General features: G+C 49.1%; 1 protein-coding gene across 5 annotated transcripts in view; it reads right to left on the reverse strand.

Annotated features, from left to right (window-relative positions):
- Positions 1 to 14,786, reverse strand: part of ankrd13b (ankyrin repeat domain 13B) — a 519,799-nt gene that overhangs the window by 129,851 nt on the left and 375,162 nt on the right. The window lies entirely within an intron of this gene.

Consider the following 14,786-nt stretch of genomic DNA (forward strand, 5'->3'; position numbering starts at 1 on the left):
GTCCACAGGCAAAACTACAAACTTTGGATTTCTTCTCCGCTACCCGTTTCATCACATTTTGTGCAACTTTTAAATGTTGTCTAGCCAATTCACCTGCTCTATTTAATCATTCCCTAAAATTTGACACGTAATCCAATAATGTAAGTTCTGATTTCTCACTCACCAATCTTACCTCATGACCAAAAATTAGTTCAAAAGGACTGAATTTGGTTGACTCATTAGGTGCATCCCTAATTGCAAACAGTACAAATGGAATTCCTTTATCCCAATCCTCTGGATAAACTTGACAATAAGCCCTCAACATTGTCTTTAATGTCTAATGCCACCTTTCGAATACTCCCTTCGATTCTGGATGGTACGCAGTTGATTTAAATTGTTTTATTCCTAAGCTATCCATTACTTCTTTGAATAGCCTTGAGGTAAAATTTGATCCCTGATCCGATTGTATTTCTGTGGGTTGTCCATATCTAGTAAAGAATTTAAGTAACTCCTCCACAATCTTTTTGGTGTAATATTACGTACTGGAATGGCCTCTGGAAACCTAGTAGACACATCTATTATAGTCAAAAGATATTGATTCCCACTTTTCGCTTTAGGAAGCGGTCCTACGCAATCAATTAAGACCCTTGTAAAAGGTTCCTCAAATGCTGGAATGGGTATTAAGGGTGCTGGTTTTATCACTGCTTGAGGTTTCCCTATCACTTGACATGTGTGACATGATCGACAAAATTTAACTACATCTTTATGTAGTCCAGGCCAATAAAAATGTTTTTGGATTTTAGCTTGTGTTTTCCTTATTCCCAAATGACCTCCCACTAGTACCTCATGTGCAACTCGCAACACCTCCTTTCTATACCCTACCAGCAATACTACTTGATGAACTTCTGCCCACTTTTCATCCGCCTTCATCTGTAAAGGTCTCCATTTTCTCATCAAGACATCACTTTTACGGTAATAACACTCTGGTATACGTTCAGATTCCTCTTCCGTGTATGCTTTCTGATACATTTGGTTCATTTCTACATCTTTCTGTTGTAACTCTGCCAATCTTCCTGAACTAAAAATATCTGCCACATCCTCCTCCTGTTCTTGTTCTTTTTCATCTGATCAAAAATTATATGTAATAATTGCACTTCAACTTTATCTTCACTCTTTGATTTCTCCTCTTGTCTTAACCTGTGACTTTGCGACCTTGTTACTACACAGTCTGGAAAAATCCCAGGATATTCGTCCTTCAACTGAGGTTGTCTGATTTTCCACTGGCTTATCAACCACAGTAGGCATCACTCCCACCTGCGATCCAGCTACATGATTACCCAAGATAAACTGTATTCCTGGACAAGATAGTTTCTCTATTACTCCTACTACCACTTCACCACTCTTCACTGGACTTTCCAACCTTACCTTATATAATGGAACACTACCCTTCTCACCCTGAGTTCCACATATTACCACCTTTTCTGGCAATAGTCCTCCCAAATTACATAACTCCTCAACTCTTACCATCAAGGATTGACTAGCTCCCGTATCTCTTAAAATTGTGACTTCTTTACCTGCACCTCCTGATACACATGAGAAAACTTTACCCACACAAGTAAATTCTTTAAAGAGATCTGGCACCTTCTTATCAATCACCTCTTGATGGTACAACCTTTTGCACCTCCTTCGCTTCATTTGGGCTTTCCTTTACCACTTTAACAAACCCCACTGTCTTATCCTGTTTTACCACATCAGCCTTCCCAGTGCTTTTCTTCAACCACCAACACTGTGACTTTACATGGCCTAGTTTATTACAGTGAAAACATTTGAAACTTTTCATGTCTCTTCCACCCTCCTGGATTCCTTTTTAATCTGAGGTACACCCTCCTTATTATCTCCCATCAGATCACCTTTGCCTCTACCACTTGAGTATTTCTCATGTCCCCAGTTTCTATCCCTCAGAGGCTGAAACTGATGTCGGAAACCAAGCTTTGATTTATGACCTAATTCATAATCATCTGCCATTTCTGCTGCTAACCTCACAGTTTTAACCCTCTACTCTTCAACATGAGTTCTCACTACATCAGGAATTGAATTTTTAAACTCCTCCAAAAGTATAGTTTCTCTGAGAGCTTCATACGTTTGATCTATTTTCAAAGCCCTTATCCACCTATAAAAATTACTCTGTCTGATCCTTTCAAACTTCATGTATGTTTGACCAAATTCTTTCCTTAAATTTCTAAACCTTTGTCTGTAGGCTTCAGGCACTAGTTCATATGCACTGTGGTGGATTTTTTCACCTCTTCATAAGCCCCAGATACCTCCTCCGATAGTGATGCAAACACCTCACTAGCCCTACCCACCAGCTTTGTTTGAATCAGTAATACCCATATGTCCTGTGGCCATTTAATTTGTTTAGCTACCTTCTCAAATGAAATGGAAAAGGCTTCTACCTCCTTCTCATCAAATCTTAGCACTGCATGGACATATTTAAATAGATCCCCACCAAGCCTTTGCCTCTGACACTCTTTCTCACTATCCTCATCATTATCCTCCAACTGTATGTTTCCCTTTACGTCTGCCAATTTTAACTGACTGTCATGTTTCATGGCCATTTTCTGAAGTTCAAACTCTTTCTCTTTATCTTTTTCCCTGATCTGTATCTCCCTTTCTCTTTCCCTTTGTTCTGCTAGGGCTATTCTTTCTGTTTTCCTTTCTTCTCTCTCTTTTTATTTTTCCTCTCTATCTCTCTCTTTTTCCTCTCTCTCTTTTGTATTCAAGCTGCTTTAATTCTTTCTTATGTTCCATTTGTTTAATTTGTAACTGAATGTTTTCTATTTCCAATGAGTCAAACTGTATCTCAGGCAATTTTAAATGCTTAGCCACCACCATAATTACCTCATCTTTTCACATTTTGGGACTTCCGGGTGCGGCTATGCAGAGCTAGGTCGCATATTCGGTAGCTCCCGCTTGGAACGGACTTTTGGGCTCTTTTACAGGGCCCCCACGGCATTTGTTTGACATTTCCCGGTGTGGGAAGAAGACTGCAGCATTCCCCTGACAGTGTCCACCAGGAATGTTATGTCTTTTGGCTACCAGACCCAGCAGAAACAGTAAAAGATTTGGCTTGAGCTGCAGGAATAGACAAAGGCCTCTTCCAGCATGCAGGCGGGGGAAGGGCAAGCTTAAAGCTGCAATCTGACTTGACTCTATCAAAGGTGAATTCTAGCAGCAGAGGGAACAACTGTGAAAAGATCTACCAAGGCCATTGAAGAAGCAGGGACAAGGCTTCCGGTGGCGGCCATGGAGGAGTAGGTCGCGCATTCGGCAGCTCCCGTCTGGAACGGACTCTCAGACCTTTTTCAGGAGTTTCCATAGACTTTTTGGGGCAGACTGGTGAAGCGAACACTGCCAAAAGGATTCCCTCTCGAATTCCGGTTGCGGCTATGCGGAGCTAAGCCGCACGATTCGGCAGCTCCCGCTACCACAGACTTTCGGGCTCGTTAGAGGAGCCCCAACGGAACCTTTTTTTTTTTTTATGCAGCCCGTGGGGAAGGGAAGAGAGAGGTCCCCTCCACGGACCAGAAGTGTAACGGCCAAAGGAGCGGCACTGGAGCAACGGGAGAAGCGAGTGAAAGACAACAAAATGGCGGCGGTCAGGGACAAAGGGGAGCTGCAGGAGTTCATCAAGCGCTGCTTCGAGGAGCAGCGCGAGGAGATGCGCAAGGAGATGTTGGCGCCTATGCCTTCGGCAATTGAAGGACTCGGGATCACCCAGAAGGCCCACGAAGCTAAGATCCAGGAGGTACAGAAAAGAGTCAGTCAGAACGAGGACGAGCTCTTGGGCCTGGCGGTGAGAGTGGAGCAGAACGAGGCGCTACACAAGAGGTGGGCGGGAAGAATCGAAGACCTGGAGAACAGGTCGAGGAGAAAGAATCTGCGAATCCTGGGTCTCCCTGAGGGAGTGGAGGGGGCTGATGCCGGGGCATACGCAAGCACGATGCTCGAGGCGATGATGGGCACGAAGGCCCCTTCGAGGCCGCTGGAGTTGGACGGGGCACATCGGGTGCTGGCGAAGAAGCCCCAGGCAAATGAGCTGCCAAGGGCGATGGTGGTGAGGTTCCACCGGTTCACGGACAGAGAGTGGGTCCTGAGATGGGCCAAGAAGGAGCGGAGCAGTAAGTGGGACAATGCAGAGATCCGAATATACCCGGACTGGAGCACGGAGGTTGCAAAGCGGAGAGCGGGTTTCAACCGGGCCAAAGCGGCGTTGTACCGGAAAGAAGTGAAATTCGGAATGCTGCAGCCAGCGCGACTGTGGGTCACATACAAGGGCCAACACTATTACTTCGAAACGCCTGAAGAGACGTGGACCTTTGTACAAGACAAAAAGTTGGACTCTAACTGAGGGTTTGTGAGGGTGGGGGGATGTTTTGGGGTTTGATGTGTGATGGTTGTTGTATATAGGGTGTCAATCACGCGCAGGAAATGTTCCATGGGCTGGGGGAGAGTGACAAGGCTGCGACAGGAGCTGCGCCAGAGGGGGCGGAGCGGGCTTTGGAAAGGCAGGAAGGGGAACGAAGGAATGCATATGGATTGGGAGACTCCCATGCGGGGAAGTCAATGGGACGGCGGGGGAAGCCGGGGTCAGCAGGCGTCAGCTGACTTACGGGAGTGACATGGGGGGAGCAAAAAAGCTAGACAGGGGTCTAGCGGGGGGGAGGGGAGGGGGGAAGGGGGGGGGAAAAAGGGTTGCTGCTGCACTGGCCGAAAGGGAATGGGACACAGAAGAGGTGGTCGGGACGGGGGTCCCCCCTCTGGGGGACTGGAGGGTGAGGGAGGCGTGGAGACGGGACTGGCCCAGAAAAGGAGATGGCTAGTCGGCGGGGCGTGGGGGGGCTCGAGTGTTCGCGCACTTAAAGGGACTGAAGGCGGAGGTGGCCATGCTCCAAGAGACACACCTGAAGGTGGCGGACCAGGTCAGGCTAAGAAAGGGATGGGTAGGACAGGTATTCCACTCAGGACTGGACGCAAAGAATAGAGGGGTGGCAATATTGGTGGGAAAGCGGGTGTCATTTGAGGCCAAGACTATTGTAGCGGACAATGGAGGGTGATATGTAATGGAGAGCGGTAGGCTGCAAGGGACGTGGGTGGTGTTGGTAAACGTATACGGCCCAAACTGGGATGATGCAGGATTCATGAAGCGCATGTTGGGCGCATTCCGGACCTGGAGATAGGAGGCCTGATAATCGGAGGGGACTTCAATACAGTGTTGGATCCAGCACTGGACCGCTCCAAATCAAGTACTGGAAAGAGGCCGGCGGCGGCCAAGGTACTTAGGGGGTTTATGGATCAGATGGGGGGAGTGGACCCATGGCGGTTTGCAAGGCCGCAGGCCAGGGAATTTTCTTTCTTCTCCCATGTACACAAAGCCTACTCCCGGATAGATTTCTTTGTTCTGGGTAGGGCGCTCATCCCGAGGGTGGAGGGGACGGAGTATTCGGCTATAGCCGTTTCGGACCATGCCCCGCACTGGGTGGAACCGGAGCTGGGAGAGGAGAGGGACCGTTGTGGCAGCTGGGACGTGGGACTGCTGGCGGACGAGGTGGTGTGTGGGAAGATGAGGGGGTGTATCGAAAGATACTTGGAGGCCAACGACAACGGGGAGGTGCGGGTGGGGGTGGTATGGGAGGCGTTGGAGGCGGTGATCAGGGGAGAGCTAATTTCCATTAGGGCTCATAGGGAGAAGACAGAGGGTATGGAAAGGGAGAGGTTAGTGGGGGAGATTTTGAGAGTGGACAGGAGATACGCAGAGGCCCCGGAGGAAAGATTACTTGGGGAAAGATGACGGCTCCAGGCGGAGTTTGACCTGTTGACCACAGGGAAGGCGGAGACATAGTGGAGGAAAGCGCAGGGGGCGACCTAAGTACGCAGACCTGTTGGCCCCGCTACTGGTGAGGACCTTTAATGAGGCAAGAGAGGAGGGGACCCTGCCCCCGACAATGTTGGAAGCGACAATTTCTTTGATCCTAAAGCGGGACAAGGACCCACTGCAATGTGGATTGTACAGGCCGATCTCGCTCCTCAATGTGGATGCAAAGTTGCTGGCAAAAGTGCTGGCCACGAGGATCGAGGACTGTGTCCCGGGGGTAATCCACGAGGACCAGACGGGATTTGTAAAAGGCAGGCAACTAAACACCAATGCGCGGCGGCTCTTAAACGTGATAATGATGCCATCGGAGGAGGGAGAAGCGGAGATAGTGGCAGCTATGGACACGGAGAAGGCCTTTGACCAAGTAGAGTGGGAGTACCTCTGGGAGGTGCTGCGTAGGTTTGGGTTCGGGGGAGGGTTTATCAATTGGGTTAAACTCCTTTACAGGGCCCCGATGGCGAGTGTAGTGACAAACCGGCGGAGGTCGGAGTACTTTCGACTGTACCGAGGGACGAGGCAGGGGTGCCCCCTGTCCCCCCTGTTGTTCGCATTGGCGATCGAACCATTGGCCATGTCATTGAGGGAGTCTAATAAATGGAGGGGGTGGTCCGAGGGGGAGAAGAGCATCGGGTGTCGCTATATGCGGATGACCTGTTGCTGTACGTGGCGGATCCAATGGAGGGGATGGTGGAGGTCATGCAGACTCTAAGGGAGTTTGGGGAGTTTTCAGGCTATAAGCTCAATGTAGGGAAGAGTGAGCTCTTTGTATTACAGGCGGGGGACCAAGAAAGAGGGATAGGGGACCTACCGCTGAGGAGGGCGGAGGGGAGCTTTCGGTATCTGGGAATCCAGATAGCCAGGAGTTGGGGGACCCTACATAAACTGAATCTGACGAGGTTGGTGGAGCAAATGGAGGAGGATTTCAAAAGATGGGACATGTTACCGCTCTCGCTGGCGGGAGAGTGCAGTCGGTCAAAATGGTGGTCCTTCCGAGGTTTCTGTTTGTGTTTCAGTGCCTTCCCATCGTGATCACTAAGGCCTTTTTTAAGAGAGTAGGCAGGAGTATTATGGGGTTTGTGTGGGCGAATAAGACCCCGAGAGTAAGGAAAGGGTTCCTGGAACGCAGTAGGGACCGAGGAGGATTGGCGCTGCCAAACCTGGGGAGATACTACTGGGCAGCAAATGTGGCGATGATCCGCAAGTGGGTTATGGAGGGAGAGGGTGCGGCATGGAAGAGGATGAAGATGGCGTCCCCCGAGCCTGGGGGCGTTGGTGACGGCACCGCTGCCGCTCTCGCCGACAAAGTATACCACGGGCCCGGTGGTGGCGGCAACGCTAAGGATCTGGGGCCAGTGGAGACGGCACAGGGGTGCAATGGGAGCATCGGTGTGGTCCCGATCAGGGGTAACCATCGGTTTGTCCCGGGGAAGATGGACGGGGGGTTCCAGAACTGGCATCGGGCGGGGATTGGAAGAATGGGGGACCTGTTCATTGACGGGACGTTTGCGAGCCTAGGGGCACTGGAGGAGAAGTTCGAGTTACCCCCGGGAAATGCCTTTAGATATATGCAGGTGAGGGCTTTTGTGAGGCGACAAGTGAGGGAATTCCCGTTGCTCCCGGCACAAGAAGTTCAAGATAGGGTGATCTCGGGTGTATGGGTCGGGGAGGGCAAGGTGTCGGAAATACACCAGGAGTTGAAAGAAGAGGGGGAAGCGCTGGTGGAAGAGTTGAAGGGTAAATGGGAGGAGGAGCTGGGGGAGGAGATCGAGGAAGGTCTGTGGGCTGATGCCCTAGGTAGGGTTAATTCCTCCTTCTCGTGTGCCAGGCTCAGCCTGATACAATCTAAGGTGGTCCACAGAGCGCACTTGACGGGGGCGAGGTTGAGTAGGTTCTTTGGGGTAGAGGACAGATGTGGAAGGTCCTCAGGGAGTCCGGCGAACCATGTCCATATGTTTTGGTCATGCCCGGCACTGGAGGGGTTCTGGAGAGGAGTGGTGGGAGCAATATCTCAGGTGGTGAAAGTCCGGGTCAAGCCAAGCTGGGGGCTAGCAATATTTGGAGTAGTGGACGAACCGGGAGTGCAGGAGGCGAAAGAGGCCGGCATTCTGGCCTTTGTGTCCCTAGTAGCCCGGCGAAGGATCTTGCTAATGTGGAAGGAGGCGAAGCCCCCCAGCCTGGAGGCCTGGATAAATGATATGGCTGGGTTCATAAATTTGGAGAGTATTAAGTTCGCCTTGAGAGGGTCTGCGCAGGGGTTCTACAGGCGGTGGCAACCGTTCCTAGACTATCTCGCGGAGCGTTAGAGGAAGGTCGGTCAGCAGCAGGGGGGGGAAGGGGGGACTGCCTGGGAGTGTGGATGAGCAAGAGATAACATGAAGGGTTGGGGAAACTGGCACGTACGGGTGAGGGCCAGTGTACAAAGCTGTGTAAATATATCATTTTGCCATGTATATATCTTGCTGTGCGCGATTTCTCGTTTTTTTTTTGTTACGAGGGCGGGGGGGGGGTTATTGTTTGTAAGGGAGAAAAATTGTGTTAAAAAACTTTAATAAATATATATATTTTTTAAAAATCTTTTCGCATTTTGTCAGGTCATGTTAACTGCAATGTTTTTGCCAACTCTAAAAGCCTGTTTTTAGTCTCTGTCCGTAAGGTACTGCGTGTGACCGTTTCCACCCCCAAAAACTTCAGAGCCTCTGAAAGAGCCATTGTCCACAACACACTAGAGATTGTCTTTAGATGGCAGAGAGATCAAAATTACACCTTCTTTGGTTGGCTTCAGCTCCAACACTAAAACGAAACCAAAAAACACAGACACACCGAAGCTTTTCCTCAAAGCGAAACTAAAAAGCAGAGCCAGAGCTCAGCTCCACCCACACTCTGACATCACTGCAGCCACTTGAGCAGACAAACATTTCTTAAAGTGACATTCCCATGACAGTGGCTTCAATGGGAATTCCCATCCACAGCAGAGGGCACTGGGTATCCTGCCATCAGCGAATGAGGCACCACCTCCTGCTTGAGAGGAACACATGATTGGGAGGCTGGAGAATCCCACTTGTAGTCATTTTTTTTGGTGCTTGGGAAGACCACAATGATGTGGCACACTCTCTGGGGGCTGTACTGGAGGGCTCCCCCTGACCGGTCCAGGCACTGGAACCACATCTTGAGCAGTCCAGTTGCCTGCTTGGTCAGCGCATGTGTTGAAGCATGAGCGTAATTGTACCAAGTCTCAGCGGGTGTTCGTGGTCTCCGCACTGGCACAGCAGCCACCCCCAGAGTGGGTACGCTTTGTACCTGGGGAGTCATCCCTCGAGCCACTGCTCTTGCTCAAATTCGGCTGGGATCTGCGAGTGCTCCAAGATGTAACTATCATGGGTGCTCCCTGGGAAATGGACACACACCTGCATGATGCATATCGCATGATCAAAGACGAGCTGAAAGTTAAGGGAGTGGTATCTCTTGCGGTTCAAAAATGGCACCCACACCCGTAATGGGGAACACTGATGCAAATTGAGATCAATGATATGTGGGTGTACATGTGGGTATAGTCGATGACACCCTGGCGTCATGGCTTTCCTGATCCAGGTCCAAGTTGATGCACATGTGGGCCCTCGCAAATAGTGCTTCTGTGGCCTCCCTTATGCACTTTGTGCAGTGCGGACTGGGAGATGTCACACAGGTTCCCCTGTGCAGCCCTGAAATGAGCCACTGGCATACAAGTTCAGAGCGGCCGTAGCTTTCAGGGCCATAGACAATGGGTGACCTCCCAATCTATGTGCTGCCAACTCTTGGATCACCTGGCATAGGCGGTCAACCGTGCCCGGGGACAGCGGACAGATGTCTCCGACACTGGACCTCTGATATCTGGAGGGAGGAAGTTCTATATCGGAAGACACATGACTGATCGTGTCTCCGCCTCTGTGGCCCTACTCCCGGAAGATCAACGAACCCTGTCTCATGATATCTCACCCATGAACCTCACAGTCGCCCTCTGTGCTGACCCGGTAGATTCACCTGTTCCCACCCACTTCCCAGCTGCCACTCTATAAGGGCAATCCCTCAGCGGTGATGTCGTCACAAGCCTAGCAAGGAGGACACGGGAAACGCTGCCTGCAAACCCCAGCCACCATGCCCCTTTAAAGCCAGAGGCTCACAGCCATGAAGGGTTGCTAATACCTGTGAGCGACCCAGGGTCTAAACCACCGCCGTCCCCCCCCACGCCACCCTTCCCAGTCTAACGTCGAACCGATCTGGGACCCCTGCGTCGTCTCCGCTGCCCCCGCTGCGACCGGCACCCCAGAGGGTAATGGCGACCTGAACGCTCACCTCTGATATCCCCTTCATGGATGGGGTGCCCAGGTTCTTGTTTTCAGACAGCTGGCGACCGATGAATATTTCCATTGGGGGGGGGGGATTCTCGTTACGTCCCCGCCGAGTGGAAAACACAATCTCACCGCGGCCCAAGTCGCCATTTTCACTGACGGCTAATGTGCACTCAAAATTTCACCCATAATGCTTTGACCACAGGACTGAACATTGTGGGCAATATGTGCCTAAGTTTCCCATTTGTGTCGATAATGCGAAAGGCTCTTTGCTGGCAGCACCAATTCTTAAATTTACCCTATTCAGAGTAGATGAAGCAATTCAAACCCCTTCACTTTGTTCTAAACTTTCACCACATTCCCAGCTATTTGATATTTTCCTTCTAATAGGCTAGATAATAAGATTTGCTCACACTAAAATTTAATTTGACATTTAATTTAACATAAAGCAATAAAATCTTACATCTCCAAACTTTCAAGGACTCTGAGAAAAGATGATCAATCTTCACATTTTGGCCCTCTAAGCAGATTGAATTCAAAAACGTTAACGTATTAAAAGCTGAATAACTCCCTCAATGACTCAATAAATCTGTCCCATTAATTGATCCCAGGTTTCCAAGATATTGATGCCAGGTCCAAACACCAGTTTTGAATGAGTTACCTTATTTAAGCAAGCCAGTGGAAGGGACACTCTCGGTAATGTCCATATGGCCGTGGATTAGGAATGGAGAAGTGGGGAAACCTCAGCGGGAGGTTGGATAATGATGGGATTGTGCTCAGCGGTAATTCCCCCATGGTCAAATAGCTTCCTGACACTCACTGCGAAGGCTAAAACATGAATAATGATCACAAAGGCATGGTAGGAGATCACAATGAGTGCCCATGAAACTGTAACTCATTAAGGAGTCGACACTTTCAGCCGAGGAGATAGGGAGCAAACGGAAACAGTGAAAATCCTGAACATGGAGCTTGTAGCTTTTTATCAGTACACAATGTAAGAAAAGCAAATCACTGCGGATGCTGGAAATATGATGTAAAAACAGAAAATTCTGGGGAAACACAGCAGGCCTGGCAGCATTTGTGGAGGGAGAAACAGAGTTAAAGTTTCAAGTTGGCGGCAAGGGTGGCACAGTGGTTAGCACTGCTGCCTCACAGCGCCAGGGACCTGGGTTCAATTCCGGCCTTGGGTGACTGTTTGTGTGGAGTTAGCATTTCCTCCCGTGTGTGCGTGGGTTTCCTCCGGGTGCTCCAGTTTCCTCCCACAATCCAAAGATGTGCAGGGTCGATGGATTGGCCTGGCTAAATTGCCCCTTAGTGTCCAAAGATGTGCAGGTTAGGCAGAGTTACGGGGCTAGGGCGAGGGAATGAGCCTAGGTAGGGTGCTCTTTCAGAGGGTCGGTGCAGACTCAATGGGCCAAATGGCCTCCTCTGCACTGCAGTGAAGTTCAATTTGGCTGTTCTTTGGTTCTGAAGAAGAGTCGTATTGGACTCGAGATGTTAACCCTGGCTGGGACTTTCCAGTACCCCCCCCCCCCCCCCTCCAACGCAGTGGGTATTACAGTGGCAGAGGATCTTCCAGTCCCCCCAAGTCAATAGCCGCCAGTGTTGCCCACCGGCCCCAACGCCAGGGAATCTGCTGTGCTGGGGGTGATGGGGCTGGAGGGGTCACCTTCAGTGGGACCAGAAGATCCAGCCAATGGGTAGGGCCAGAAAACGATGGGCTCTGTTGTCCTCTCCGCAGATGCTGCCTGACCTGCTGAGTTCTTCCATGTTTTCCTGTTTTATCTGAGTGTAATGTTACTTTGGCGGAAAGCTAAAATGGAGCAGAGTATTCTGAAGTCAGGTGTGGTTTAGGGAAATAGTTCCTGCAGTCCTCTTCCTGACATGAACCCCATAACCAACCCCACCATTAGTCAATGGCAGGTCAAACTGTATTTTTGACGTCTTTTGGATAAGGAGGGACATTGACATTGAGTTAAAAAAAGAATTGTAATTCAGTATTGATTTAGGGAGGGGACGTGTAAAAAAAAAAACTTTTGTTGGGTGAATATTCTGAGTAGCTGGCAGCCTTGAGTTCAGTGCATTGGGATAAATCAGAGCTGACTGGCATTACAATTACAGAACATGTTAATCCATAATTGAGTGTCAATCAATTTTCCCTCTTGCTGCAGCAATGGCGGCTCAATTTGTTATGGTTCCAGCGCTGGCAACTTCTCTTCAAAACAGACTGCAGAACAATTGATAGATTTTGGTCTCTTGTTATTGAGGTTGTTTAACTGCGAATCCAAGATAATCCATTTTAATTTTATTCAGTGTGAACAATATTTCATTTTCCAAAACAAGTGTTAACTTCAAGATGACAAAAGGCAGGCACAGAGGCACGGGGGAATTAATTGGACTGCACACATAACAAATTTCCACATAACTACGTGAACCCGATAGCTCCCAGTTGCTGCTAATCATTACTCAATGGCCTGGAGTGAGTGACAAGCCTCAGAATGGGAGCAGACTTTTCAGGGCCCTTTGAGGTCGCTGCTCATTTTAGGCTACTTTTCAAGTCCGTCGCTAGGATTCCTGCCTGGAGGTGGAGACATGGTGGTGGCAGGTTGAGAGTACCAGATCTCCAGGCATCCCTAAAGGCCCTTTTTCCCTGCCTCGGTGTGAGTCCTGTAGAGGGATTCCGCCTCCCCATGGTGGTGGTTTGGCTGCTTTTTCAATTTTTATTTTATTTTTTTAAATGTTGGTGAGGGAGAATGCCTCCATGTTAAAGGTATTGTGGACGCGCGCGAGACGGTTGTATTTTTTCTCCTCCTTTCTGCCACACCCCCGGTAGTCTACAACAAGATTTGGATATTTTGGACGGAATATTTTAAATCTTTTGACTTTTAAAATAACAAACACAAAATGGGTTTTTGAGTAAGTTTAAACCAGAAGAAAAGTGAAATGTTTATTCACAGAATATCTCAGAATGAAAACGCAATGAAAATACTCATTCCCTCAAGCACACAGACACACAATAATAATAATATTCTGTATTAGTGTCACAAGTAGGCTTACATTAACAATGCAATGACATTACTGTGGAAATCCCCTAGGCGCCACATTCCGGCGCCTGTTCGGGTACACTGAGGGAAAATTCAGAATGTGCAAATCACCTGCCAAGCACGTCTTTCGGGACTTGTGGGAGGAAACCGGAGCGCCCGGAGGAAACCCACGTCGACATACAGAGAGCGCGCAGACTCCGCACAGACAGTGGCCCAGGCCAGGAATCGAACCTGGGACCCTGGCACTGTGAAACAACAGTGCTCACCACTGTGCTACCATGCCACCCATGTCTAGGGACAACCCAAGCATTTAGGCTCTTGGCAGAATAAAAAGAAACAAATCATGTGTTCATATTAATCCTTTAAGATCTGTACATTACAGGCTTGGATGGGTTAGCTCTTGTGGTGTTTTGGAAATGGATGGAAGTTGGAAGTCTCTGTATTTCCTGATGAAGTTGTGGCTGAGTTTCTGCAGAGACAAATCCTTACAATCCCCCTCTCACTGCCTGAGCCGACTGGTTGTTTAGTCAAGGGTGCTGTTCTTCTGGCTGGGGGTGTAGTCACTCTCGCTCTGTTAGTTTCCAGACTGACTTGTCCCTGGCTGGGTTCTTGGAGTAATAAGATTTGCAATCTGAAGTTAATTTAGATCATATGACTACATGATCAATATTTCCACTGCCCACACAAATGGTTCAATGCTGGAAGCCATTACTACACAATTGGGGATGGACGTTGGCTGTTCACACCTGCTTGTGATAAACTGGCTTCCCCACACCTTTCTTTGTGAGGTTCAAGCCACAGAGACTGGGTGAAATCCTCCATTTCTGAGACTTAAGTGCGGTGGTGGGCATCTCTGACAGCATCTTTCCCATTGTCTGGCATGGTGGGATCCTGCACCAGCCTGGAAGCTCGTTAATTACGCACAGACAAGCATGGCCAATCCACCTAACCCGCACATCTTTGGACTGTGGGAGGAAACTAGAGCACCCGGAGGAAACCGATGCAGACACGGGGAGAAAGTGCAAACTCCACACAGTCAGTGACCCAAGCCGAGAATCGAACCCGGGACCCTGGAGCTGTGAGGTACAATTCCGTGAGTATGACTATGAATGGCTGTTGCTTGACTAATCTGTGAAGCAGTTCTTCCAAATTTGGGCAATAAATGCTGGGCTTGCCAGCAATCCCCACACCCCAATGTTACCGACAGGGAGAGATTTGAGACAATTTTGCACATTTGCCCATGTCTTGACTGACCACAACAAGATGCATTTTGTGTTTTTACCCTTTTGAGTGCTGTAACTTTCAAGAGCAGGCAAGAACATGCATTTTGTCAGTTTAAATCAAACGAAAGGATAAATGTTTATTTCCACAATACTTAAAATATAAATGCAACAAATATAGATTCTCCAAACACACAGGCACGCACATAAGGAAAGATGATTTCTGCAGATGTAACACGCACTTAAATTATGAGTAAGGTAAAACAGGCCACTTCTCTTCATAGTC

Source organism: Scyliorhinus torazame, chromosome 12 (assembly GCF_047496885.1).
Source record: "Scyliorhinus torazame isolate Kashiwa2021f chromosome 12, sScyTor2.1, whole genome shotgun sequence".
In the NCBI taxonomy this organism is placed as follows: domain Eukaryota; kingdom Metazoa; phylum Chordata; class Chondrichthyes; order Carcharhiniformes; family Scyliorhinidae; genus Scyliorhinus; species Scyliorhinus torazame.